Source organism: Colobus angolensis, unplaced genomic scaffold, assembly GCF_000951035.1.
Source record: "Colobus angolensis palliatus isolate OR3802 unplaced genomic scaffold, Cang.pa_1.0 Scaffold4, whole genome shotgun sequence".
Classification (NCBI taxonomy): domain Eukaryota; kingdom Metazoa; phylum Chordata; class Mammalia; order Primates; family Cercopithecidae; genus Colobus; species Colobus angolensis.
Window position 1 is genome coordinate 13452266 of NW_012117376.1, and position 27170 is coordinate 13479435.

At 54.6% G+C, this 27170-nt stretch overlaps 1 long non-coding RNA gene across 1 annotated transcript in view; it reads left to right on the forward strand.

Annotated features, from left to right (window-relative positions):
- The window catches only part of LOC105521343, a 45531-nt gene that overhangs the window by 784 nt on the left and 17577 nt on the right, over nucleotides 1-27170 (forward strand). The window lies entirely within an intron of this gene.

Consider the following 27170-nt stretch of genomic DNA (forward strand, 5'->3'; position numbering starts at 1 on the left):
CGCGCCCCCTCCTCCTTCCCCCTCCCTCCGCCTTTGGATTTAAAACTGCAATTTGCTCTCCAGCTTGCTGAGAATGTGGGGGGGGGAATGAAGGGGGGACCGTGGGAGCGGAGAACAAGGCTGGATTTTAGGATCGGCGCTGGGAAAAGGGGAGACTGCGGAGGGAGGAGCCCCTCCCCTCCAACCCCCAAATCCCTAGGATCCACTGGCTCCCGGGGAGTTGAGGGGCGGGGACCTAATGACCCGGAGGGGGTGTGGGGCGGAGGAGGGATTTGGGGGCGGCTAGGGCTGAAGGGGTTGGGCCGCGTGCCCGGTTACCTGGCGAACAAAGTCGGCTCACTTTTGCATAAATAAATAAATAATCGCCTATCAATGCGTTTCCTCTGGGGCTCTGATTGAATCGGCCCCCTCTTCCCCAGGGGGTGGGGTGCTGAGTGACAGCTGTCAGCCCCCTAGGCAGGGAGCTGGGGTGAATTGCTGAATCTCTGCTTGCTGGTTGAGGGCGCCTTCCCCTGCTGGGTCTGGGTCCCCCGGCAGAGCCAGAGGGGCAGGGGGCTGGCTCTGAGTCTAGGAAATAACCTTGTTTCCTGTTCTACAGGAAAAGGGACAGCAACCCAGAGTTTGGGGGCTGGGGATGAGGACTGATGGGAGCTTGGGGGGGTTCCCCAGCAGCCTGACCCCCCAGCCTCCTGCCAGGCGAAGGGGCCAGCTGAGGGAGGAAGGATGTGGGCCTTGCTGGCCGGAGGCGGGAGCTGGGGCTGTCCCTGAGGCGGGCAGCGGGCACAGAGCGGGAGGAGGGAGAGAGAGAAGCGGGGGCGGGAATTCTCTACCGCAGACCCTGGGGGCCAGGGCCAGATGTGGAGGGGTGGGGAGTCTCCCCTCCCTCCCAGCTTGGGGGCCCTGGGGCTGGGCTGGGAGGGGCTGAGCCTGGTGCCCTCGGTTCTGCACCAGTGCCTGACTGGCAGGGCCAGCTGAATTTGGGCCCAGGCGTCACCCTGGGAGGCAGGGCCGGACTGCACCAGCCTGGTCCCTGAGCACAAGGAGGGACCCTTGGGGGGCCTGTGCCTGTCTGGCTGGGCAGGCGTTTCCCGCCGGACCAGTTGGTGTCAGGCGGGACTTGGCCCCAGCTCCCTGGGCAGAGCTCAGGGTGTGAGGACAAGCTTTGCCTCCGGGTCAGGGTGGCCACATTTTGTCCGCTGCTGCTGTCGCTGCCGGCTGGGCGGGGGCATGTGCCCGGGCCTGGGCAGAGTCCTGCCAGGGGCATTTGGGGTGTTTCTATTGTTGGCTTGTTCCTGTTCCGTGTGGCCCGGTGTGTGTGACTGTGTGAGCTGGGACTGTAAGTGAAAGATTACCAGCCTGTCTGTCCCCCAGCCTGGCGTAGGGGGGGTGCAGGCAGGCTGGGTTGTGGGGGGACCCCCCAGGTGGCATGTGCATGCTGCTTGCCATCTCCCTCCTTTGAGCAGATGTATATTTATTTTTATAGTAATGGAAAATCAAACTGGATAGTAAGTTGAATTCATTTTTTTCTCCTGCTGTGTCAATAGTTGGAGTAATCCCCAGAGACTGGTGAACTTCTGGCCCCAGAGCTCCCACTCTTCAGGGGTTGCAAAGACCAGTGAGGGCATGAGCTTTGGGGGACCAGTGGCCACCAGCCCAAACCAGTGACTTGTCCTTCTTCATCCAGCTTTGGGGCAGATGCCCAGGTGGGCAGGCATTGCCCCCTCCCCAGGAATCCCCCACAGCCCAAGGTGTAGCCTGGCCTTTCTAGTCTGGTCAGTGCCTAACTGTGCCCAAGCCCTCAGGGACATTCCCCTGGTGGGCTCTCTCCTCCATCTGGGCTCCCGGCCCACGTGCTGATATTTATTTTCTGTAGTAAAATCCATTTTTAATGCCGTTACTTTTGAAATAATATAGAGAGAAACAAATGTGATGTGTTTAAGTTGCCCTCTGTGAGTTTTTAATGTGATCTATGGCTGAGGTAGTGATGGAAGGAGCTGTTGGGCTTGGAGAAATTTGGTGTCATAAAGAAAAAGAGCTAGCTGTTTATTATTGTTGCTGGGCTGGGGGGTCTGGAACAGGGTCGTGGGGGCAGGGAGCCCCTACCACCCTCAGGCGCTGTGAATGGACAGCATAGCTTCTCAGTTTCAATGCATGAGGATTCTGGGGTTATTTTGCATTGCTCCCCAGCCCTTGATGGGGCCTTTGGGGAAGGGGTTTGGGAGCTGGGGGGCTTTGTTAACCCCCACTGCATGTACTTAGATCTGGGCTGGGAGGCTTCTGGAACCCCCTGCTGAGCTAAGTGGAGGTGTACAGTAGGGAAGTTGGACTTGGACTCAGAAGATTAAAAGATGGGGTCTCCACCTGATTGCTATGGTTGCGCTGGAGGCTTGAGGGGCAGACTGCCCCTGGCAGAAGACATTTGGGTAGGGGGAGCTGTTCTGGACTGACAGAGCCCCAGAGGGACATTGTTGTTCTCCAATCAGCCTGGAGCACTGACTTTGAACCACTCCCTCCTCTATGCTTCTGTTCCCCATTGGACAGGAGCTTCCTCCAGGCAAACCTGATCTCCCTCATTTCCCCCTTCCCCTCTCTGTCCCACCCCCAGGTCAACTTCAATTTTTTTTTTTTTTTTTTTTGGTTTGTAGAACACAGAGCTCTGTGTCTCATGCCAGCCACCCAAGACCAGGGGGTGCCATGCCTGCGTACCAGATGCCCAGGCCCTTCTGGTCTGGCTTGGTGAGGTCAAGCAGACTCACTATTATGGGATGGAGCCCAGCTCTGTCTCTAGGTCCCCTGGGTCTTTTGGGACAGAGTGGGGAGGCAGAAGCCAGGATGGAGTGGAGAGGGGGCCTATGGGAGGAAGCAAGGGTAACATTGTTGCTAATGCCAGCAGATGGGGCCCCCCCACAGGGAGGGGGTGGGGGCATGGGGAGGAGAGACCCACAGCCACATGCATGGTGAAGAGAGAGAAAGATGGAGACCAAAGCCAGTGATGAGAGTGAAAGAGAAAACAGGCAAGAAGAGCTGGGATTACAGCCCCTGAAGGTGGGGGCCGGGAACCAAGAAGGCCTGGGAATATACCACTCCCCACCCTGGAGCCAGAGAAGAGGCAGCACTGAGGGCCTCTCACCCAGGATCAGATTCTGGGGTTGTTTTTGGAGGAGAGACAAGCAGATGTTTGGGAAGAGGGAGGGGGACAGGTGGGGGTCGGGGAGAGAGAGAGACTCTCACAGCAGGAGGGAAATGGGGAGACAGAGGGATTCCAGGGTTTTCGACAAATGCTTCTAGTCCCAGGGTAGCATCTCCCCTCTGCCCTCCCCAAATGCCTGGAACACAGCTGAGCTTTTACTGGGACCTGGGGGGGGCGTGGCCTGTGGCAGGTACTGCACACTACAGGTTGTCAGGTGCTCTGTGCCAGAAGACACCCAGATTATAAAAGTGGGAAACATTAGGGTCCCAGAGTTGCCAGGAGCATCATCCAGTTGGACGCCCCCCACTTGTTTGACAAGAGAAAGCCAAGTCTAGGGAGAGGAGCCACTTGCCCAGCGTGGGGGTCACAGATACCTTTGGCAAGGCCAGGCTGGGATCTGGGCTGTTTGCACTCCACCTCATTGTAGTTAGAGAATTAGAACAGCTGCAGGGGGCCTCCTGGGAGCGGAGGGGGCTGGAGCCTGGGGAGAGAAGCAGGCGGGCACCCTTGTGGCCAGAGCCCCCCCAGGGGAGGGGGAGGCGCCGCTGCTGCCGGGAGAGAGAGGGAGGGAGGGGAGAGAGGAGGGGAAACAGTGAGTCAGGCTTCCAAGAGCTGAGGATGAGAGAGCCAGAGCTGGGAGGGAGAGGGCAGGGAGGGCTGCTCAGAACGGGGGAGAGGGAGGGGGCCCAACCAGGGGCAAGGAGAGCTTGAGAGGGAGGGAGCCAGCCCCTGGCCCTGGCCCTGGCCCAGTGGAAGGGCTATGTGGAGGGTGCAGCCAATAGGGACTTCGCCCGTGGTAGGTCAGGAAGGAGCCTGATTCTGCCCCTGCAGCATCTCTTTCTTCTTTCCTCATTTATGATCCTATCCCCGGGTCTCAGGAGGGATGGCTGTGTCCTCCCATCCCGTCCTCTTGGGCCTCAGTTTCCCCATCCATTGTGGGGTTTGGACTGTGAGCTGTTGGAGAGGAGTGGGGGACAGGGATAGAGTAGCCAGGAAGAATGTTGAGGGATGCTGTCTGAAGCTGCTGGCTTTGTGACGGGGGCGCTGTCACCGGTGCAAGGTAGGGTGCTGGTCTCTGCATTCATGTCATGACGGTGGGTACTGGTGTTGGGGGCGTGGGCAGGCGGCGCGTACTGGGATGCACTGTATATATGTGTGTGTGAGGTGCTAGACTCAGGATGGCCAGTGCCTAGACAGGGCCAGGGTCACTACATGGCCACAACCAGCCTCCACCGTTGTGGGGGTGACACTGGTTTGATTCCCCCATGTCCCTATGGGTTGATGGAGTTGGGAATGGCCCCAGTGCAGTTGGCAAGAACAACCCCTCGTGCCTGGAACTGGGACCAGAGCAGGAGGGGTCCCCAGGGACTGCCTGGAAACGAGTAGGGAAGGAGCCCCCCTCCAGCCCAGCTGACAGGAAGCCCTGGCTCCCAGCCCCTCCTTCCCCCAAGGCCTGGCCTCTCCTGGCCCCTCCCTCCTGGATCCCAGCATCTCTTCCATTGGCCAGGGGATGAGGAAGGTGGGCATCGAGGATCCCTCTCCTGCAGGGCCTGGCTCCAGGGGCAATGGTGAAGTGAGAGTAAAGTGAGGCCCTGCCTCCTTCCAGCCCCCTCCACCACACATACAAACCCAAATGCAATGAGGCCCTGTTTTCTCTCTTCTTCTGCTCTGGGGTCCTTGGCCTGGGAGCCCAAGGGAGGGGCCGTTTCTGCAGCTGGCTGGCCCCGAACTCCCAATTCAGCCCAGCTGCTACTGAAGCTTCCAGAAGCTGCAGCTCTGCACCCCCTCCGCACCCCCTGAGCCAGGAGAGGCCTTGCTGACCTGGGGGAGGGTGCCTTGGGGAGCGAGTGGGCACCCTTGGAAGGACTAACACAGACAGCCAGACAGATGGGTGGTGGAACAGATGGACAGAGACACCCACACACAGACAGACGGAGAGAGACGGACAGATGGACTGGGACAGGGAGAGACGGACAGACAGAGGTGCTGGCAGAGAGAGGAGGAGGCAGAAAAATGGAAGACAGAGACTTAGAGACAAGAAAGGAGACAGGGTGACTGAGATTGAGAAGGAGAGAGATGGGGAGGCTGAGAGACAGGAAGAGATAAAGAAAGGGGGAAACCCAGACAGACAGAGAGAGAGAGGGAGGGAAAGGGAGGGAGGAGAGACTGGAGGCTACAAACCACAAACAGGGATTTGATGAGAATCTGGAAGGTGTTTTCTCCCTCTTCCCTCCCCAAACCCCCAGGCCAGCCAAGTCTCCATTCCTTCCACCCCCGGCTCAGCTTCCAGCTGCTAAAGAGGTCAGGGAGAAAGAGCAAGAGAGAGAAGCTGCCCAGAGCCCCTTGCTCCCTGCTCCTCTTTTCGTAGGGGAGGGGTTGCTGAGAGGCCTGCAGCCCTGACCCCTCCACCAGTTGCAGATGTGTACCTCTCCTGTCTTGGGAAACACCCCCTCACACTTACCTGGGGGATGGCCCTTGTATAAACGCAGCCCCCATGGCCACACCTGTCTACACAGGCCCTGCGTCTCTCTCTGTCTCTCTCACACACACACACACACACACACTCACACACACACATTTGTGACATGTAAATCTCTACCCGCACACTCATTCTACGTCTCACGAACATAGCTGGTGAACACGCACCTGTGCTTCCTTCCCCATACGGGTGTTGACTCACAGGCCCTGTCATGGGTCTCAGGACATGTTATCACACCCTCACACATACAGTGGCAGTCACACCAGAGCACAGAGAACCTGCCCCTGCCACCCGCCCCCGCCCCCACCATACTCTGACCCAGCTGGCAGGGTGGGGAGGCAGAAGGTCCTCTCAGTTGGTGAGAGCCCTTCTGGGAAGCTTCAGGGCCTGGCCTGGACACCGAGAAATGCCCATTGGGTTGGGTAGTGGGGAGCTGTCTCAAAGGTGATGAGGCATGTGTGTATAAACATGTGCTTGCATGTGCAGGTAGAAGGGATGGCGAGTGTCATCATGGAGTGTGAGAGAGACTGGGTGTATGGGAGATAAGATATGGGTGTGACAGGGAGCTCCAAGGTGTGTGGAGTGTGTGGGTGTATGTGTGAGAGTGACTTGTCAGGTATGTATGTGCGGATGCACATTTATGTGATAGGTGTGTGTGTAAGATGGGTGTGTGTAACTGGGTTTTGCAGGGTGGGGTATGTGTGATGGGGGTACATAGACGAAGGTTTAAGGGCATGGGGCAAACTGCACTGTGAGGGTGCAGTGGCAGGCATGCATGTGGGAAGGTGTATGAGTGCGTGTGAGTGTAGGGACTGTGCAGATATGAGGGGTGTAGTTCAGGTGTGAGGCTGGGAGCCTGTTGCCTAGATTGGAGTGGTGTTTGCCAAGGCCTGAGTGCTACCTGAACAGGAACATCCAGCACAAGCATGTGGGAAGGGGCCCCTGGCCTGGAAGTTGGGCACTGACCCACACAGATGCACAAGGACAGACATACCCGCCCCTGTCCTCCCTCTTCCTCTCTCCTGGCGTCAGTGGTTTTTAAAGGAGCCTCCGTGAGGACTGTTTGCTGTGCAGTTCCCCCACCCCCAGCCTGTGTCTCTTCAAACACAGTGATGCCCTCCAGGCAGCTTTGTGGAGGCTCCTGCCTCGACCATCTGAAGGCAGATGGGTGGGCTCAGATCTGCTGCTGCCCCCCAGGGAGCGAGGAGGCAGCTCTGCTCCTTGGGCCTGGACACAGGCTGAGACAGATGGACTGCCTGTCTCAACACCCCCGCACAGGCACCCCATACCATAGGGGTTCTAGTGGGTAGCCCCCAGTTAGGCCCCGGAGTGAAGGCCAGGATGCTGCCCTTCATTCTCCCAGAGGGGCATCCCCCCTAACACACACACACACCCTGCAGCTCCATCACCTCTCTGGGGCACAGGGACTCAATTACAGCTCCCAACACCTTCTAAATAGACGACTGCCCCGTATACACACTCACAGCTGTAACACCTCTAAAACACAACTGATCCACCTACAACACCCAGCCCACACACTTCCACACACACTCTACATACAGACACCCCCCGACATCCAGCTACCTCACATGCACACACCCCCAAACACACAACCACCACATGATTTCCCACACACCTGCAACACCTCCCCAACACCAGGAACCCGGTTACATCCCTCATACCTGCCCACGCATGGACCATAGCCCGTGGCACATCTCTGATATCAGAGACCCATTCTTCCCTTCCCACGTACAGAGGGACCTCAGGTCTCTAACACATCCCCAGACCCTTGCAGGTACCCAGTTAAAATCCCAATAACCTTTCCAGAGACACTCCCCAGCTCCTCCCCAAAACCACAGTGCATCCTTCACCCACCACAACACCTTTCCAGGCACATGTTCACAGCCCTAGTACTTAAAACCCAGATTTTTATGATCCCCCAATACATCCCTTAACACCCAACACACACACACACACACGCACACACACACACACAGAGCTACCACGCCCTCAGCATATCAACCGTCTATCCAACCCCAACACTTTGCCAGATACACCCAGGACCCAGCTACAGCCCTGCTACCTTCCCACTGACTCACACCCTCAAAGCCCTGACACCTCCCCAGACACACACACTCTGCCCACAGCCCCCACCATTTCTCCCAGCTATAGCTCAGCACTTCCCCAAACACCGATATCGTCTCCTATACCTTTCCAAACATACAACCTCCCCCTACAACACACATACACTCACTGCTTCAAACACCCACTCAAACAAGAACACCCTCTGTAGCCACAACATTTGCCTCAAACACACAGAGACATGGCTTCAGTTATAGTATATCTCTAACAGATCAGGCCCTGAATCTTCTAATACCTCCCGAAGCTTGCACGTGCACATGCGCACACTGCCCCCTGGATCCCAGCACCTCCTTGACAGGCAGTCCTAAAGGCCCGGCCCCACCACTCCCCAGACGGTCTCAGCTCCAGTACTTTCCTCAGCCACCTAAGGGCCCAGGGACACCCCTACACCTCTGCAAACACACCGATACCACACCTATACACAAAGACATACAGGCTCAGCGAGTCACAACCCTGCACCCATTCTGTGCTCTGCCTGCACCCCACGGCACCCTGTCACATACCCCGCCTAATTCTTCTGCAACCCTCACTCCCACCGTTGGCACATTCCAGCACACCCTCTCCCCCACCTTGTTCCCCTAGACAGCCTCAGCCTGTCACACACATTGCTCACTCTTGTGTGTTCTCTCTCTCTCTCTCTCTCTCCTGCCCAGGCCTCCCCCTCTTCCCAGAGCCTCCTCTGCCTGGGGAGGCATCTCCACCCCTTCACCGCCCCAGGCTCTTCATTCCTGGACAGTGAGGCTGGACATCTGGTTCAAAGCTGCCCCACCCAAGACCCTGTGCTCTGGGCACCCCGGCCTGGGCTTGAAGGTTTGGGGCCCCTTTGGGGTGGGGGCAGAGCCCGTTGGCACCTGGTCACCCTGGTCTTTCAGCCAGGAAACTCTCAGTACCCAGCCCTGCCCTGGCTCTGGCATGTATGTGGGAAAGGGGGGCAGGGGGAGTTGCCCCCAGCCTACACTTTTTCAAGTGCTTGCCAAATCACTGCCCCCTCCCCCAACCCCTTGGCTCACCTGAGAGGGACATGGGGCCTGGGGCTTCAGGGAGAGGGATGGGGAAGGTGCTGGATTGACACTACCCCCCACCACCAAATCCAGGCTGCGGGGCTTGGTCTCCCTGGGAGTCAGTTCCGACAGTGAAGGTTACTTTACTAGATGCATGATTTTAAACGGAATCTCCACCATCTGTTCCACCCCCTAATTACAGATGCACAGAATCCGCCTCAGAGGGCAGCATGAGGGGAGTGATTTAGAGGCTGAGCTGCTTCTGCCTGCATTAGGACTGGGGAGATAGGGGGGCTCTGGGTATGGCTCACAGCCCCCAAATCCCTTCTCTTTCCTAGGGGTCCCTCGTGCCTCCTCTCTTGCTGAGGGAAGGCTCACAGAAGGGCTCCACTGACCCCCAAGACCCAAAAGAGGAAGCAATGGCAGTGCTGTGGGAAGGGTCCCCAAGACATCGCCTGTGTCCCAGTCCAGCAAGTCCTGGGATGCAGGCTCCATTAGGGCCTTAAAAAATTCAGTGAATCGATCTCCTGCCTGCCTCTTGTGCCCTGGGGAGCCGCAGGCCCTGGCTTAGTCCAGCTGTCTGCCCACCCTGGGGGGTAGCAGGGATTGGTGAGATAGGGAGGGGTTCGGAGCAAAGGTGGGGCAGCCAGGTTCTGGCAGCAAAGCCCACGGGCAGGCATGCCAAGATCCACCAGGGGTGTTTGCACATATGTGCCCATCCGCCCTGGCGCAGCTGGCGTGCCTGACCCCAGCTGGAGCCATAGCTGTGGGAGTGGGGCAGCACCAAGGGCCAGAGGGAATGGGCCGGGGCCTGGGCCTTAGAGGGTTCTGAGGGACACAGGGCTACACCCTGAGAATGGGTCCGTCTTTGCCCGTGGACACCAGGGACCTGGGTCCCAGCCTGCCTGGGGGTAGTGGTGGCGGCAGCAGTGGGCACACTGCGGTAGACTCTGGAGCATTCACTGCAGGGAGAGAGGGAGAGAGGTTGGGCTGGAGGAATTTTAAAGATTGCTGCAGGCAGGAGGGTCTCTGGAACCCTGTGGAGCGGGCAGTCATGCAGAAGTAATCCTATCGCTGCCTGCCTGGAGGATTGGAGGGGGAGGGGAGGGACGGAGCTGCTCCCCCTTCCCCACCTCAGCCCCTGCCCCAGCCAGCCCTGGAGGGAGCCTGGGACCCTAGGGGCCTTCCCTGAGGAGGCACCGTGTCTTCTCCGTTCCACCGAGGCCTGTGCCCCCTGGAGGGGCAGCACCGCAGCTGTTGCTCAATTCCTTGCTCTGGGTTTTATAAATAATGCAGCTCGGAGGTGGGGCCAACTCTGCCCCTGGTCACCTTGGGTCACCCAGTATGGCACCTCCAGCTGGCAGTTCTTTGGCAGAGCCCCTCTCCTGTCCAGCCTGTGCCTTCTCATCTGCTGTGTGAGCTTGGGCCAGGGGCCCAGCCTCTCTGAGCTGGGCCCGAGGTAGAGGAGTGTGGAAGAACCCAGAAACCCTGGTCCTTTCGTCCCACCCCCAGCCCTCACAGGTTAACCGGCAGCCGACTCAGCCAATCCAGGCTGGAGAGGGATGGCCTGTCTACAGGGCCTCCTCCGTTCCGGCCCCTCCATTTTGCAGATGGAGTAACCGAGTCCAGAGGGGCGCAAGGGTGGTTAAGGCCAGCCAGCTGGGGAGCCCCCTCCTTCCTGCCCCATTCTGCTGTCACTCAGGCTCTTCTCAGCCTCAGCTCAGCTAAGCTAAGAGCAGGGCCTGGGGGGGGAGGGCGGGGGATGTTTGGGAAAGTGGTTGCGGCTGAGAGGTTGCCATGGCGATGCTGCAGGATGCCGAGCTGAAGTGGGGGTCCTACAGGGTCTCTGGGGCCCCCAGCTCTGCACCCCTGTGGTCTTCTCCTCCCCATCTCCTGTCCCCCACCCAGATGTCTGTCAGGCGGCTCTGGTGACAGGCTGGGTGGGTGACAGGTGGTGCAGGTGATGGGCTGGGTGGGTGACGAGCTGGGTGGGTGACAGGTGGTGCGGGTGCGAGGCAGGCAGGTGACAAGCTGGGTGGTGACGGGCTCTGCGGATGACAGGCAGGGGGTGTGGTTGGCGAGGATGCTGTCTCCTGGCTGGTGGCCTGTTGCAGCCCCCTACCCTCATGCGTGTGCACACATATAGACTCTGGGCTCAGAGCTTGGGGCTAAGATACTAATGAGGCTTATTACTCGTGGAGGGGCAGGTGCCCAGGCTTACTAATGAGAGGCCTTTAACAAATAGGGGAGACAGCTGGGGGGCTTCAAGGAATTGGTCTGGCCCTTCTGGGCTGAGACCCTGGGGGTCCTGATCTGGCTCAAGGATGAAGCTGGCATCGCCTCCAGCCAGGTCAGGGATCCCTCTTTCCACTTCTCCCTGGCCACTGGATTTATGTTAATACTAACCACAATTATGATCGCTACCACTGTTCAAGCACTTATTATGTATCAGGCACTGTGCCAAGGCCTTTGCATGCATTTTTTCATTTCAGCTCAACAGTCCTAGGAGGAAGGCACTATTACCCCATTTTACAGATGGGGCATCTGAGGCAGAGAAAAGGCACAGGACTTCATATAACGAGTTACCAGTGCAGCTAGGACATTAATCTGGGTCTATGTGTCCCTAGAGCATGTGCTCTTAACCGCCTCACCAGTAAAACTCAGGTGTTGGTGCAGACTCCAGGTCCCCTCTCAGGGACTGGAAAATGGGCATGCGGTGGAGGGTGATCACCATAAACTCTTCAGCTCTGACTTGGGTGGCTCTGAGGACTCCTCCAGGTAGCTGCTGTGGCCTTACCCCATCTGGGCCAGATTCTGGACAGAGGGCAGGGCTTAATGCTAAGGGGGCTGAGCCGAAAGGGGGTCACCTGGGATATCTGAGCCACTTTCTGCGTTGTGCAGTGGGAAGGCCGAGGCCCAGCGAGGAGCAGTCACCACCCAAGGTCACACGCCCTGTGAGCTGTAGGGCCCCATGGGATCCCAGATCTCCTGGCCTCTTGAAAGGGTAGAGCTGGGTGTGGTGCCAGAGCCGGGAGGCTACCTCCTCCCGGGCCCCACCCACCAGCCTAGTTTCCTCCCTGGATGTTGTGAGCCCCCACCTTCTGGGAGGGTGTAGGGGTCTGTTGGCAGACTCCTTAGGGCCATGCCCTCTCCCCATCGATCTGAGCCCCTAGTGTCAGTTGTGCCCCTCCCTTTGGAACCCACTGGGTGGAAACTCCCTGGCAACAGCTGATGGATGGGTTAGGGCTTTGACATTGGCCTGGGGCCACAGCATGGCCCTGGAGGGACCAGGCTGGGGCTGGGGAGTGGGTGTTGGAGGGGAATTTAAGGGAGAAGAATGAGGTTCATAAATCATGGAGCATCTCGTTTCTCCTCCTCAACCTTAATCTCTTAGCAAACCTGCTCTCCAACTGCTCATCCAAGGTGCCGAGGGTTGAGGGAGCCCACCTGCCCATTCCCCACTCCCTCCAGCTGATGCTCATCCCCTCCAGAAGTTGCACCCTCCCACGGGAAAGAAAGAACTGCAGCCACTATTGCTAGGCAGCACTAAGACAAGTCCAGATGACTGGGTTTTGCCTCTGACTCATTGTGATGAGTAGGGCGGAGGGCTTCACTGCCTCAGTTTCCCCAACTTTGGACCTTAAATCCTCTCCTGGTGCCTCTCAGCCCAGCCAGGAAGGAGAGCTAAGACCAAGAGGGATTTAGCAGATACCGGACACACAGCCTTGTCCTCAGACCCCTAGGTCTGAGAGGAGAAGCAAAACCCTCACCTTGAGAGCCCTGGCACTTGGAGGCGAGGTGCAGAACCCAGGCTGGGTGTGTGCTGAGGGGTAGGGGGCGGGTGGTGCTGGGTGGCTGGCCTGGGAATACTTTCTTAAGCTAAGGCTGGGGCTTGGTGGAGGCCAGAGGAAGGGTAGTGGTTTGCCTGGGGGTGCTGGGGAGCCATCTTTGGTTGGGAGGTATGGGCCTGGAAGGGTCTGGCTTTCCCACAGGCCCAGGAAAACAGTAGGTTGGAGTTGTGGGCCTCCCACCCCCAGCTCCCCAGGGAACCCGCTGCTGCCTGGCCCCAGGGACCCAGGCATCCTGGCGGGTGAGGGCGGGTCTCCAGCAGGCGCCCTGCCAAACCCCGCAGCCTGCTCACCAGGAATCTTGTTGCTGAGAGATGGAAAATCCCGGCCGGGCCTGCAGCTCATCCCTCCCCTCCAGGAGAAGGAGGGGCCCAAAGAGTCCTTCCTGCACCCCCAGCTCTCATCTCAGGGCAGGGCCCTCCTCAGCAGTGGGTGGGGCAGGGGGCCCAGGACAGGCCTCTAAGACCCAGTCACATGTCCTGGAGCCCTGCCCAGCCCACAGTGGGCACTAGGGCACTCTGGAGGCAGAATGAGCCTGGTGCAGCAGAGGAGGGGGTGGAGGTGCTGAGGCCAGAAGGCAGCCTGGATGGGGGCCGGTGCCTGGCCCTGGCCCCACTGGCTCCCCCAGGGTGGAGGGTGAAGAGTTGGTTCTCTCCTTGGACAGGAAGACGAATGATCCCATTATGGGAGCGTGATTTTATTCCACGTGTCACGGAGTCTGAGATTAACTTGCTCACCAGTCTGTGACAAACCCCTCACACCCAACACACACACAGACACAGACACACACATATCCTTGGTCTCACAAACATCACACAGACAGATAAGCATCTCTATACTACAACACATGGCATAGTCTCCCATACAGAAACACAAGCACACACTTAGATACACCGAGGCCTAGACCCACAGTCTCAAAAACACAATCTGCCCTCACTCACACCGAGGCCGCATAGACCCACAACTGCAAACAGCAGCCCAGCAGGATGCTGGCACCCACTACTTAGACATGCATTTAGTCTAGGACACACGTAGACACCCACAAAACCAGACACCGCCATGCAGACAGGCATAGATCACCAGCCACACACACTGAGACAAAGGCCCAAAACATATAGAGACAAAGACAGGCACAGACACACAGCCGGTGGTACTCACACAAGCACAGGCGTGCACACCCGGACACAGACAAAGACAAAGAAATGCCCAGAGGTTTTACTGCGGACAGATGTAGAGGCGCACGCACATCTGGGCCTCCTCCTCGACCTCCCTGCCTAGGGACATGGTAATCTGGCGCCTGTGGCTCCAGGGAGGACTCTGAGGAATCTTCTGCTCTGTCAGAACCCCCCACCCTGGGCCCAGGGCCAGCCCCCACCTCTGGCACCAGGCCTGTGGTCGAGGCCATGGCAGCTGCACCCTCAGCAGAGCCCTGACACCTCTTACCTATGTTCCCCACTGGTCACACTCGCAGGGACACCATCTCCTCATGCACATGTTCACAACAGCCCCCATATATAGTTTCTCACTCACTCGCCCCTCCGTGTGTCTCCTCTTGTCTTTCTCAATGACTCCCTCCTAGCGGAAGTGCACAACCTCCATCATGTACACACATGGCATCCTGTGCACACACACAGCCTTACACACACACTCATACATACCCAAGCCCTCATGGCATGCGTACACAGCCCCCTGACAAACACACACGTACATGTTTGCATACTTCCCTGCCTTCTCACACAGGCCAATTCACAAATGCAGCACACACATGTGTCCTCACCTCTTCTTGCCCATGTACACACACACACACACACACTGAGAGCCTCCCTCACACCATCATTTTCCTTCCTCTGTCTCTCATAAACACTGTCTCTGCCAAGAGCGTGGCCTGCTGCAGATTAGCTCTGACGGTATTTGTTACTGCTCTTCACCGTGTCCTTGCCCTTCCTGGCCTCAGTCTCTCCCCGTCTACCTCCGGCCCTGCCTACCGTGGCCTTGTATTCTTTTGTCATTTCTCTGTTTAGTCAGCAGGTCTATACAGAGCATTCACTGATTCATTCAACAAATATTGATTGAGCATTGATGAGTTAAGCCCTGGGGATACTGTAGTGACCAAGATGGACATGAGCCCTTCCCTCACAGGGCTCTCAGTTTTGTGACCAGCCTATTGGTTGCCTGTCTCTTCCAACTCCATTGTAAAGTAACCCTTGATCTTGGATGTTGAGGGATGTGTAGGAATTCATAAGAGGAAGCGTGGGAAGGGTGTTCCAGGCAGTGGGAATAGCGTATGCAAAGCCTGGAAGTGAATCAAGTGTGTTATGCTGGGAAAGCGGAGGGACATTCACAAACCAGAGGAGACACTGCAAAGAGGCCAGAAGGCAGATGTCACAGCGTGTAGATATCATGCCTTGGGGCTTGAGTTTTATCCAGTGGGCTACAAGGGGTTATGGGAAATCTTTGGTGGCAGGACCAAGGGAGGGAGAGACTGGAGGCAGGGAGGCTAGTTGAGGGGCTTAGGAAGTGCAGGTGGGAGATGATGGTCTAACCTAGAAGTGGTGAGTAGGATGGAGAGGAGGTTCAATTAGAGTTAAGGATCAGTGGGGTTCCAGTTCCTGAGCTGAGTGACCTTAGGAAAATCAGACAGCCTCTATGAGCAAGGTTCATCGTGCAAGGATGGGGCAGTGCACCTGTTGGGCTTGTAGTAGCTGCTCAATAAATGACAGCCATTATTGTCAGTTATCACTTGGACATGGGGGGACATCAGATGAAGAGATTTACTGAGCATCTTCTGAGAGCTGGGTACTGTGCCAGCTGCTGGGGCCCAGACTCTTTTCTTAGTCTACAGAAAGCTCACCTGATAACCATATCACGCAGACCGCAGAGAGGGAGTCTTCACCTTCAGCTCCACCCCAGAAGCTTAAAGGAAGTTGTCAGGGTTCTGGGTGGCTCATGGAGGAACTGGTATTGAGCTGGCTGGTAGAATTTGGGCAGGGAGAAGTTGGGGAAGGAGCCTCCAAGCAAACTATGTGAACAGCAAGCCCGAGGGCAGGAACTGAGGTTGGTTGAGGTCTAACCAGTTGCTGCATAGGACAGAAGGGAAAGTTGTCGGATGGGCTTATGGAGGTGAGGCCTTAGGGGCTAGCTAGGCTGGGAGGGGGCAGCGTGGAACTGAGCTGCCCTCTGAAAATCCAGTGTTGTAGCGGTGACATGGAACAGACCCCTTAGAGAGCTTTAGGTTATCCTACTAGGTCATTGGGAGACCACAAACAAAATGCCTTGTCCTCCCCGGCCTCAGTTTCCCCATCTGTGCAATGAGCCGATTAGTCTTGTGTAGGAGGGAATTGTGGCATCACGTCCTAGGGGTTGGTCGGTCTAGCCAACTGGGTCAGGCATTTTCTGGCTTGGGATTCTGGGCCTCAGCAGGGCTTTCTTCCAGAGCATCCTAAGCCAAAGAGTGGAGGAAAGTGAGGGGTCCTCAGAGATGGATTTTGGGGCACTCCAAATGAGGGGCTAGGGGCTCAGCACAGAAGTTGGGGGGTCTTGCCAAGACCTGACTCCAAGCCCCAGAGGGGACCCAGAAGAGAGGGCCAGGGTCCCTTCTTTCTTCTGCCCTGACCTGTATGATGGTAGATGTGGGCCATGTGTTTAGGAGGGCCCAGTGCCCGACCCCTGACCTAGAGGGTGTCAGGACTCTTCCTGCCCACTGGGGAGCAGGGCTTGGAGTCCCCCAGGGATAAGGAGCCAGGAGGCCAATCTTGGGGTGGCAGAGCCAGGTGGATGCCTGTGGGTAGCTGGGCTCTGCCGTTGATATTTGGGGTTGTCGGGAGTTGTGGTATAAGGCAGGTTTTGGCGACACACGCCCCCAGCCCAGGCTGCCCTGAATCCTGGCTACAAGGGGCCCGTTAAGCACCTCACCTGTGAGGTGGGGCTGGGAGAGAATTAATTTCCTGTGCTATTTTAATTTTGCTGTATTTAATCTGCTGTTTATTTTAATTAATTAATGACGGGTAATCGCCTATCATAACCTACTGCTGCTGACTCCTCTTCCTTTTCGAATGGGTTGAAGGTTGGGCCAGGTGATTGCTGGGTTAGCGGTGGGGGAGAGGGAGGTCCTTGGAGGCCTGTCCCTCTCCCCTTCTGCCCCTCTCATCCCAGGGGTCCTCTCCTCCCATCTCACCTGTGGCTCCTCCTTTCCCTCCCTTTTCTCACCCAGGTCTGCTTCAGGGTCTTGGAAGTAGTGACTGTGGCAATGAGGGGCCTGACCTGAGGCCCCTGCCTGTCTCTCAATAAACAGTATTTTCATGTCATAGGATGGTGGTTGGAAGGATGGGAGCTTGCCTTAGATGGTGCTTAGGCACCCTTGGGGAGACTTTTGAAGTTGGGGTCAGTTTTTAACAGCAGCCCCTTTCCCCTCTCCCCAACCCCAGTGCCCAAACAGCATGCCCATCCACATTTTCAGGACTGTGGGACACCAGCGTGTCTTAGTATCTATGGACATATCCGTGGGTATGAGTTCAGTTATTCATTAATCCCTAGGACAGACCTCCAGGGGGATTATCCCCTTGTATAGAGATCGCTGAGGCTCAGAGAGGCTAAGTAACTTGTCCAGGGTCACACAGCAACTAAGCAGCAGGGCCTGAATTCTGGCCACAATCTGATTGCATGGAAAGAGTTAACAGTTGGAGGGAGTGGAGGGGAAGTGGCTTGAGGACTAGGGTTGGGGGGATTAGGACAGAAGACTGATTAGGTCAGGAAATGGGGTCCTCTGTCTCTGGAGGATGTGGGTGGGGAGGAGTGGGTCCCTGCCACAAGGGGCTTCCCGAAGGTGTGCGGTGTCTGCTGCCTCTTCACGTTTCCTTGTGTGTCTTCAGTTATATGTTTGGAACGGGCTTTGTCACTAGCTCTGTACCCTACCACGGGGACCTTTCCAGAGCTAGGTGGAGCTCAACTTTTATTTATTTAACAAGCACGTATATAGTGTTTACCATGTCCCAGATACGATTCCAACTTTGTAAATAGATCTTCACTTAATTATTATAGCAGCCCTTTTATTAGTGTCTTTGTTTCATATATCAGAAAACTAAGGCATAGAAAGGTAAAGTGACTTGCCCAAGGTCACACAGTCAGTATGTGGTGGAGCCGCCCTTTGAACTTGAAAGGCTGGGATCCAGAGTCCTTGTTTGTTCATTTGTTCGTTCTTTCTTTGTTTTTTTTTTGGTTTGAGACAGGGTCTTACTCCTGTCACCCGGGGTTGGAGTGCAGTGGAGCAATCACGGCTCGCTGCAGCCTCGACTTCCCAGGGTCAGGTGATTCTGTTCTCAAGTAGCTGGGACTACAGGCGTGCGCCACCACGCCTGCCTAATTTTTTGTATTTTTAGTAGAGACAGGGTTTTGCCATGTTGCCCAGACCGAGTAGCTGGAATTACAGGCGCCTGCCACCACACCTGGCTAATTTTTGTATTTTTAGTAGAGATGGGGTTTCACCATGTTGACCAGGCTGGTCTCGAACTCCTGACCTTAGGTGATCCACCCACCTCGGCCTCCCAAAGTGCTGGGATTACAGGCATGAGCCACTGCACCTGGCCTGTCCTGCCCCCTTGTTGCCCTAAGTAGGAGATGGGAGCCCTGAATTCCTGGGAGACAAGGCATCGCTGGGGAGCCTCTAGTTTAGGTCGAAGGGGAGACCTAGCCCTGCCCTTCCCAACACTAAGTTTGATGGGGTGATAGGGCAGAGGCTATGGGGGAAACAGGCAGAGTGTCAGGCTGTGCCTCCCTAGGAGTGTGCCGATCAGCAGTTCAGAAGCCTCTATAGAACACAGCTCACCCTGCTACGGTGCTGGCCACCAGTGGGAGAGGGGAAGGGTTGGCCTCAGAGAGCTTGCTGCCCAGCTAACTGGAAAAACAAGGCAGATACGTCCATTCTCAACAGCTGGATAAAACAATAAGAGAAAAACATTGCAAAAAACATCATGTCATTTAAAGAATTTGGGCTTTGAATCCTGTGTGTCCTTAGTTACTTGACGCCTCTCTGAGCCTCAGTTTCCTCACCCGTTGAGGGGAAATAATAATGGCACTGATGCTATAGGGTTTTGTGAGGCTCAAATGAGATAAAACATGAAGGTTTAGCTTTAGAGCAGGGGCTCAGTGAGCATCTATCTAGATGCTAAGATCCAATACTTGGAGAAAGAAAGGGTCCCTCCCTGGGGCTGGCATCAGAGCCGATCAGGATGGGAATGGTGAGGATGGAATGGGCAGTGAGCGGCCCGGCTTTGGAGTCAGACTGCTTGGGTTTAAATCCCAGCCCCTGGGAGCTGCTTTCCCTCTCTGGGCCTTGATTTCCTTGTCTGTAACATGAATATAATACTAGTGCTTCTCTCCTCCATAGGGTGTTGTGAGGATTAAATTAGCTGATTAATTTATTCAGCAACTAATACCAAGCAACTGCCGGGTGCCAGACATGTTTCCAGTCACTACAGATCGTAAGGGGTCATGTTAGCAATCTTACTATCATCGTCATAATCTGGAAAGAAGGGACAACTGTTTGGGAAGGAGGCAGAGAGGAGGCTGAAGACTTTAGAATGGAGATAAGTGACATGATAAGATGCTATAGAAATAATAAAGGGCTGATACTTAGTGCTTACTATGTGCCAGGCACATTTGCTCATGAAGCAAGTGCTCATATTATCCTTATTTCACAGGTAGAATCAGGTTCAGAGAGGTATAGTGACATGCCCAAGGAAACACAGCTAATAGGGGGAGGGTGGAGCTGCAGTTTGAGAGACTCAGGAGCCATACTATTAATCACAAAGCTTTAAACCCGATTAAGAGACGAGTTAGGGGTGAGGGCATTGATCCAGCAGAGGAAGGAGGGGGAGACCTGGCCAGGAGAGAGACAGAGGGAATAGAAAGGAAGAACAGAGGTGAGCAAGGCCTTCAGCTTCAGGAAACAATTAGAGAATGAACCAAATCAACATACACTCCCTGAGTGGGTTTTACTAGCAATAAACAACAAGGCATGAGCTCAGGGAAGGGAGCAAGTGAAGTCTGGAGGGAGGTCTTCCCAGAAGAGGTGAATCTTGAGAAATGGGTAGTTATGGGGGAGCCAGAGCATTCCAGGCAGGGTGCACGGCACCAGCAAAGGCCCTGAGGTGAGAATGAACAGCAGTTTAGGGCCGAGAAGTGGGAGGAAATTGCTGAGTGAGATCAGGATGAGGATTGGCAGGGCTGGAGGGCTGGTGGCCTCAGGGACATAGGAAGGGTGACAGATTTGAGAGGCTTAGCTAATGTAGAAATAGAAATAAACAGCCGGGCACAGTGGCTCACGCCTGTAATCCCAGCACTTTGGGAGGCCGAGGTGGGCGGATTACCTGAGGTCAGGAGTTCGAAACCAGCCTGACCAACATGGTGAAACCCCACGTGGTGGCAGGCGCCTGTAATCCCATTTACTTGGGAGGCTGAGGCAGGAGAATCGCTTGAACCCAGGAGGCAGAAGTTGCAGTGAGCCGAGATTGCGCCACTGCACTGCAGCCTGGGTGACAGAGCAAGACTCTGTCTCAAAAAAAAAAAAAAAAAAAAAGAAAAGAAAAGAAATAGAAATAAACCCCCATCTGGACAGAAACTACAGTATAGTGATCAAGAAGGCAGGCTCTGCAGTCTGATCCTAGCTAGGTTGCATCCCACCACGTGACCAGGGCAAGTCAGCTGAACGTCGCCATCTCCAAAACGAGGGGTCATCAAAGTACCTGACCCCTTCGATGAGATGCTCTGTGAGGAGTGCTTAGCACCGTGCCTGGCACGCAGTAAGCACTTGACTCATGCATTCATTCCTTAACCATCAAGTGCACACTTGATGTCAGGCAGTTTTCTAGGACAGTGAACAAAACAGTGAACAGTGTTTGTTCAGCAGTGAACAAAACAGACACAAATCACTGCCCTCAAGGAGCTTACATTTAGAGGGTAAAACAGTTAATGTAAAAACAAGTGAAATAAATGGTCATTAGATGGTGATATGTACCAAAGAGGAAAATGAATCAGAGAAGGGGCATCGGGCAAGCCCACGTTACAGGGTTATTGCAGTTTTCAATCAATGTACAGATGGAGGCTGTTGTTACTCTTATTTGTATAGTAGGTTTTAATAGAAAAAGCACCTTCCAGTTTACAAGGCAGTTATTCCTCGTGAGAATCAAGTGAGATGCAGGTATTGCCATCCCCATTTTATAGATAAGGACACTGTGGCTTGAAGACAACAATCCGACTGAATCAGGAGTCATGACTTTGAGGACAGGGCTATATCTGCTAACTCCCTGTGGGATTCGCTGTTCTGTTCCTGAAAGTCTAGAGGACAGACAAAAAGAGATGGGAATTGGAGGGATGTGGGCAGTGCCGAGGTGGGTCAATGTCCAGGGATGGAGCTGCACTGGAGAGCAGGGGCAGAGGCCTGTTTCCTGGAGCCAAGCCTGGCCAGCTTCTGCTGGTCTGGCAGAATCAGGGTGAGTTCAGAGGTTGGCTGGACCCAGAGGCAATCCCGAGGGCATAGCAGGGGAGGCCTGAGACACTGTGTGATTGAGCAAAGGGGCAGAATCTGTCCAGAATGGAGTGAGTGTGTGGGTGGTGTTGAGACTCAGGGGAGGGCAAGAGAGGAGAGGAAGAAGTCGGCCCTGCTGACCAGGTGAGAGGGAACAGCCAGGAGGTTGGTGGGGCCGGAGCTGGCTCTGAAGGCCTTTGAATGTCAGGCTAAAGACCTCGGCCTTGATGTTGTCAGCAGTAGGGAGCTGTTAAAGGTTTTACGGCAGAGACGCAGTGTCATGAGAATGGGATTTGAGGAAGGTGTAGCTAGCTCGAGGTGGAGGAGATTCAGTGGAGGCGACTGGAGGTTGGGAGCCCACTGGGAAGCTGCCACGGCCAAGCAGGTGAGAAATGATGAAGTCAGATCAGAGAGACCACTTGGACTGGTGGAAGGAGTAGGGCCTGGGAGAGGATACCCCTGGGTTCTGGCCTTGGATCTGCCCAGATTTTCTGAGGGTCCCTTCTTTATTATGCACCTCTATTTTCCCATTTGGATTGAGCTAAAGGCGTGTGCCTGCCTTTTTTTTTTTTTTCTTGGTTACCATTTTGGCTAAGAACCCACTTTGAGAAGATGATGAGACCTAGGGGCTTTCTCTCCAGAAAAATAAAAAAATAAAAAAACTTTTAAAAAAGTTTTGAGCCTGGGCAACATAAAAAATTAAGTAGCCAGGTGTGATGGCGCATGCCTGTGATCCCACTTGGGAGGCTGAGGTGGGAGGATTACTTGGGCCCAGGAGGTTGAGGCTGCAGTGAGCTATGATCATGCCACTACACTCCACCCTGGGATACAGAGTGAGACCCTGTCTCAAAAACAAAATAGGCCGGATGTGGTGGCTCACACCTGTAATCCCAGCATTTTGGAAGGCCGAGGTGGGCAGATCACCTGAGGTCAGGAGTTCGAGATCAGCCTGCCAACATGGTGAAACCTCGTCTCTACTAAAAATACAGAAATTAGCCGGGTGTGGTGGCGTGCACCTGTAATCCCAGCTACTCGGGAGTGGGAGGCAGGAGAATCACTTGAACCCGGGAGGTGGAGGTTGCAATGAGCTGAGATCACACCACTGCACTCCAACCTGGTGAGAGAGTGAGACTCCATCTACAAAAAAACAAAACAAAAACAGAAACCAAGTTTTTGGTTGGTTAAAATTTTGTGAGGCTTATAAACCTGCTGAAGTCCATCTACGGAACTAAGCTAGATGATCAACAGTAATAAAAAAATAGCAGCTAGCATTAAATGCTTACTATGTGCCAGACACTGGGCAGAGCGATATACCTCAGGATCTTGTTAAAGCTATACAACAACCTGTGAAATAGTTACCATTGTTGTTTGCCATTTTACAGATGAGAAAACTGAGGAGGCCTAGAGAGATGAAGTCGCTTGCCCAGAGTCAGAGTTGGAAGTTAAGCCTGGGCTTGTCAGATCCAGACCCTGAGATCTTAACCACAAAGGTCAGCCAAGGATTCTAGGATTCAGGAAGAAGAAATGGCAGGGAAGGGGACAGGTATGGGAAGGTTTTCAAAGAAAGCCATGGAGATAGCAGAGCAGGAGAAAAGGGAAGAGGGGTAGTGGTGCCAGCTCAGCCCTGAGGGGAGACGTATCAGGTAGTTGGAGGTAAGGGGCTGGAGATGCGGATTTCATTTAGAGCTCCCTGGCCTGGCTTCCAGAGGGCTTGGTATCTGTCCCACATGACCCCCAGCCAGGGTGGAGGTGGGGCTACTCTATCTCTTGGCCTCATTATATTTTGCCCCCTTGTTCTTGAAGGACTTACCCCTAACTCTTTGACTCAGCCTCCAGTGCTATCTCTGGAATCTACCCTCCCTCCCACATCCCAAGGCCATCAAGAAGGGCCCATGGGCCTTGATCTCTCTAGGGGAGTTAGGAAGTAGAGACACCCTTTCCATCCCAGAGAGGAGTCCTGGGGCCCATCTGCTGAGATCAGGGTAGGATTCGGAACCCAAGCACCAGGGGACCAGTGTTAGGCTCTGGTTTTAGATCCTGGTCAGCAGCACTGTCTCGAACCACAGCAGGAGGTGATCTAGATTAGACTAGGCCATGGTCTTGGACTGGAATCTGTTGCTCATCTAAAACAGTCATTCTGGAAAGTAAAAATTTTAGACTTTGTAAGCATTCAGTCTCTGTCATGAGTAGTACTTAACTCTGCTATTGTACCTTGAAGGCAGTCATAGACAGTGCATAAGCGAATGAGCATGGCTGTGTTCTAATCAAACTTGAATTATAAAAACAGACAACAGGCCACATTTGGCCCATGGACCATAGTTTGCCAACCTCTGATCTAGAACCTTATTCCTCCTGAGGGGTATGTAGATTTTAAACCTAATTAGACAGTGATCTGAGCAAACAATGTTGGCATGGCAGGCTGGAACCTTAGATCCGTGGCAAGTTAACATGAAAGGTGATCTATAGTCACACTCTTGCTGAGATCTAGATATTGGGGATTGATGAACAAGAAATGCACTAAATAGTGTGTATAAAGCAGACTAAGCCATAATCTCTGGCTGAACCTAGATTCACAGAAAACTGAGGTGGGGTGGTGTGGGGTGGTGAGATTTAGACTAACACATAAGGCTGTGGTCTGGATATGAGAAAATGGGTGAGCTAAAGTCACACAGATACTGATCTAGAGAAGGCAAAGCTTTAGTCCAAAGCCAGAACCCACAAGACCTAGAACACCAGCCTGGGCAACATAGTGAGACCTGTCTCTACAAAAACGTTAAAAAGTTAGTTGGGCATGGCAGCGTGTAGTCCCAGCTATGCAAGAGGCTGAGGTGGGAGGATTGCTTGAGCCCAGAAGATTAAGGCTGCAGTGAGCTGTGATTATACCACTGCACTCTAGCCTGAGTGACAAAGCCAGACATTGTCTCAAAAAAAAAAAAAAAAGAGTTAGAACAGGACTATCCAGTAGACACATAATAGAAGCCACATATGTGGCCGGGTGTGGTGGCTCACGCCTGTAATCCCAACACTTTGGGAGGCCAAGGCAGGTGGATCACGAGGTCAGGAGTTCAAGACCAGCCTGGCCAACATAGTAAAACCCCGTCTCTACTAAAAATACAAAAAATTAGCTGGGCATGGTGGTGGGCACCTGTAATCCCAGCTACTTGGGAGTCTGAGGCAGGAGAATAACTTGAACATGGGAGGTGGAGGTTGCAGTGAGCCTAGATCACGCCATTTCACTCCAGCCTGGGCGAAAGTGTGAGACTCCATGTCAAAAAAAAAAAAAAAGCCACATATGTAACTTAAAATTTTCAAGTGGCCACATTAAAGTAAAAAGAAGTAAGTGGAATTAATTTTAACAATTTATCTTCTTTTTTTTTTTTGAGACGGAGTCTTGCTCTGTTGCCCTCGCTGGAGTGCAGTGGCACAATCTCAGCTGACTGCAACCTCCACTTCCCGAGTTCAAGCAATTCTCCTGCCTCAGCCTCCCAAGTAGCTGGGATTACAGGTGCCCACCACCACACCCAGCTAATTTTTGTATTTTTTGTAGAGACAGGGTTTTACCACGTTGGCCTGGCTGGTCTCGAACTCCTGACCTCAGGTGATCCACCCACCTCGGCCTCCCAAAGTGCTGGGATTACAGGTGTGAGCCATTGCGCCCGGCCCAACAAATTATCTTATATAACCAAATATATCCAAAATACTATTATTTCAATGTGTAAGCATTATAAAAATTATCGAGGTATTTTACATTTAAAAAATGTATTAAAACTTCAGAATCTGGTGTATATTTTGTACTTACAGCGCATTCCAGTTCTGACTAGCCACAGTCACATGTGGCTAGTGGCTACCATGTTGGACAGCACAGGTTTAGAAACTGACTTTTCTTTGGGACCAGGGTCCAGAGGAGTTATGAGCCAGAATAATCTGGAATAAGTAGGGTTGCACTCGCCAGAGGTTACACCCTTAGCAGACTTGAACTGGGTGTAGTCTGACTGCCCGGGAGAACATCTGGGCTGTGGGCTGGGGAGTGGGAATTTCCCTCCCCTGGAGTCTTGACTCCCTGGCCTCAGGTGGAATCTCTGTCAGGGCTCTGGCCTCTCAGGGTATTCAGTATCACCTCTGAGCACTGGCCCCCAGTTCCTGTCCCTTATCCCAGTGTCACCTCAGTCTTGTCTGGCCTGGCAGGTCAGGGGGAGGGAGCAGGGTGGCAGCTGGACCCTTGAGAGAGCAGGAGCTCCACCCCTCCAGGCCAGCTGCTGCCAGCCTTCCTGGACTGACTCTGTGGAAACAGGGGGCCCAGAGACAGAAATAAACTGCCAGGTTTCCGGGGCGGAGTGGGGGGCCTGCCAGCCTTTGTGCTTCCTTGCTTGGGAGTGGGGGGAGCAGGAAGCAGCTCCAGGCCCTGTCCTGGGCTGTTCCCCCTGTATGCCATCTCCCCTCACCCCCAGATGCCCCTGCCGCCATGGCTGTGAGGCTGGGCTGAGTCTAGAATTTGATGGATTAGTGAAACCTGGGGGCCCAGTCTGGGACTGACACTTGGGAGCAGAGAGTGGCCCTTAGGACTCTCATTGCAGCTTGGTGCCCATTTCTAGAACCCTATCCTGGGGGCCCCTCTAGCTGCCGCACGGCAGGAGCTGAACAGATTCAGAGGGCTGCAGTGGGGCAACCAACCAGGAGCTGAATGATTTCTGTTGGATGCCCATGTCTGTCATTAACTGGCCAAAGGCAATTTTCTTTCCTCATTTATGATCCTATCCCCGGGTCTCAGGAGGGATGACTGTGTCCTCCCATCCCGTCCTCTTGGGCCTCAGTTTCCCCATCCATTGTGGGGTTTGGACTGTGAGCTATTGGAGAGGAGTGGGGGACAGGGACAGAGTAGCCAGGAAGAATGTTGAGGGATGCTGTCTGAAGCTGCTGGCTTTGTGATGGGGCCGCTGTCACCAGTGCAAGGTAGGGTGCTGGTCTCTGCATTCATGTCATGTCGGTGGGTACTGGTGTTGGGGGGTGTGGGCAGGCAGTGAGCACTGGATGCACTGTATATATGTGTGTATGAGGTGTGTATGTGTATGGCCAGTGCCTAGACAGGGCCAGGGTCACGGGTCACCACATGCCCAAAACCAGCCTCCACTGTTGTAAGGGTGACACTGGTGTGGTCCCCCCATGTCCCTGTGGGTGGAGGTGGGAATGGCCCCAGTGGAGCTGTTGAGAACAGCCCCTCATGCCTGGAACTGGGACCAGAGCAGGAGTCCCCAGGGACTGCCTGGAAGGGAGGAGGGAAGCAGCAATGCTTGTCCTGCCTGGGTCAGGGTGAACACTGTGTTCAGTGGTTAATGGGTTCTGGAACCAGAGTTTCTGACTTTAGGCTCTGACATTGTGTGACCTTTGGTGGGTCACTTAACCATCGTGAACTTCAGCTTCCTTGTTAACAAAAAGGGGATAACATTACCTACTTTATGGAGGACTTATAATTAAGTGAGCGCATGCTAACAATGCAGGGCAGGTGCCCCGTGTTGGCAGTGACCATTGGGTAGTCGCTAGGCACAAATAGGTGGTCAGTGAAAACGCATTGTTCGGATGTCCGGATGCTTTCCCTGCAGAGGGCCTTTTCAGACCCCTTTATTTTAATAAGGAAACCGGAGTCCCCCAATTGTGACAGCGTTTTGCCCAAGAAGAGGAATAAAACCTTTATATGGCACCTACCCCATAAAGCCAGGTAGCTCATCCCCAATTTACAGGTAAGGAAATCGAGGCCTGTGATTGGCCGCCGGTTCACGGCGGCGCTATCCAGTTAGGCCTCAGTCCGCCGCTGCGAAGGGAGTGCTGGGCCGCCTGTGCTCTCTGGAGGAGGGGCGTGCAGGTAGCGGGCGCCCTGGAGCCACTGCCCGAGCCAGGCGCGCTATTAATAACCCCGCCAGTCAGCCCCGGTCGAGAGCGCAGGTCCGGACCGCTGCCGGGCGCCTCCATTCCCCGGGCCGAGCCCGAGCCCGAG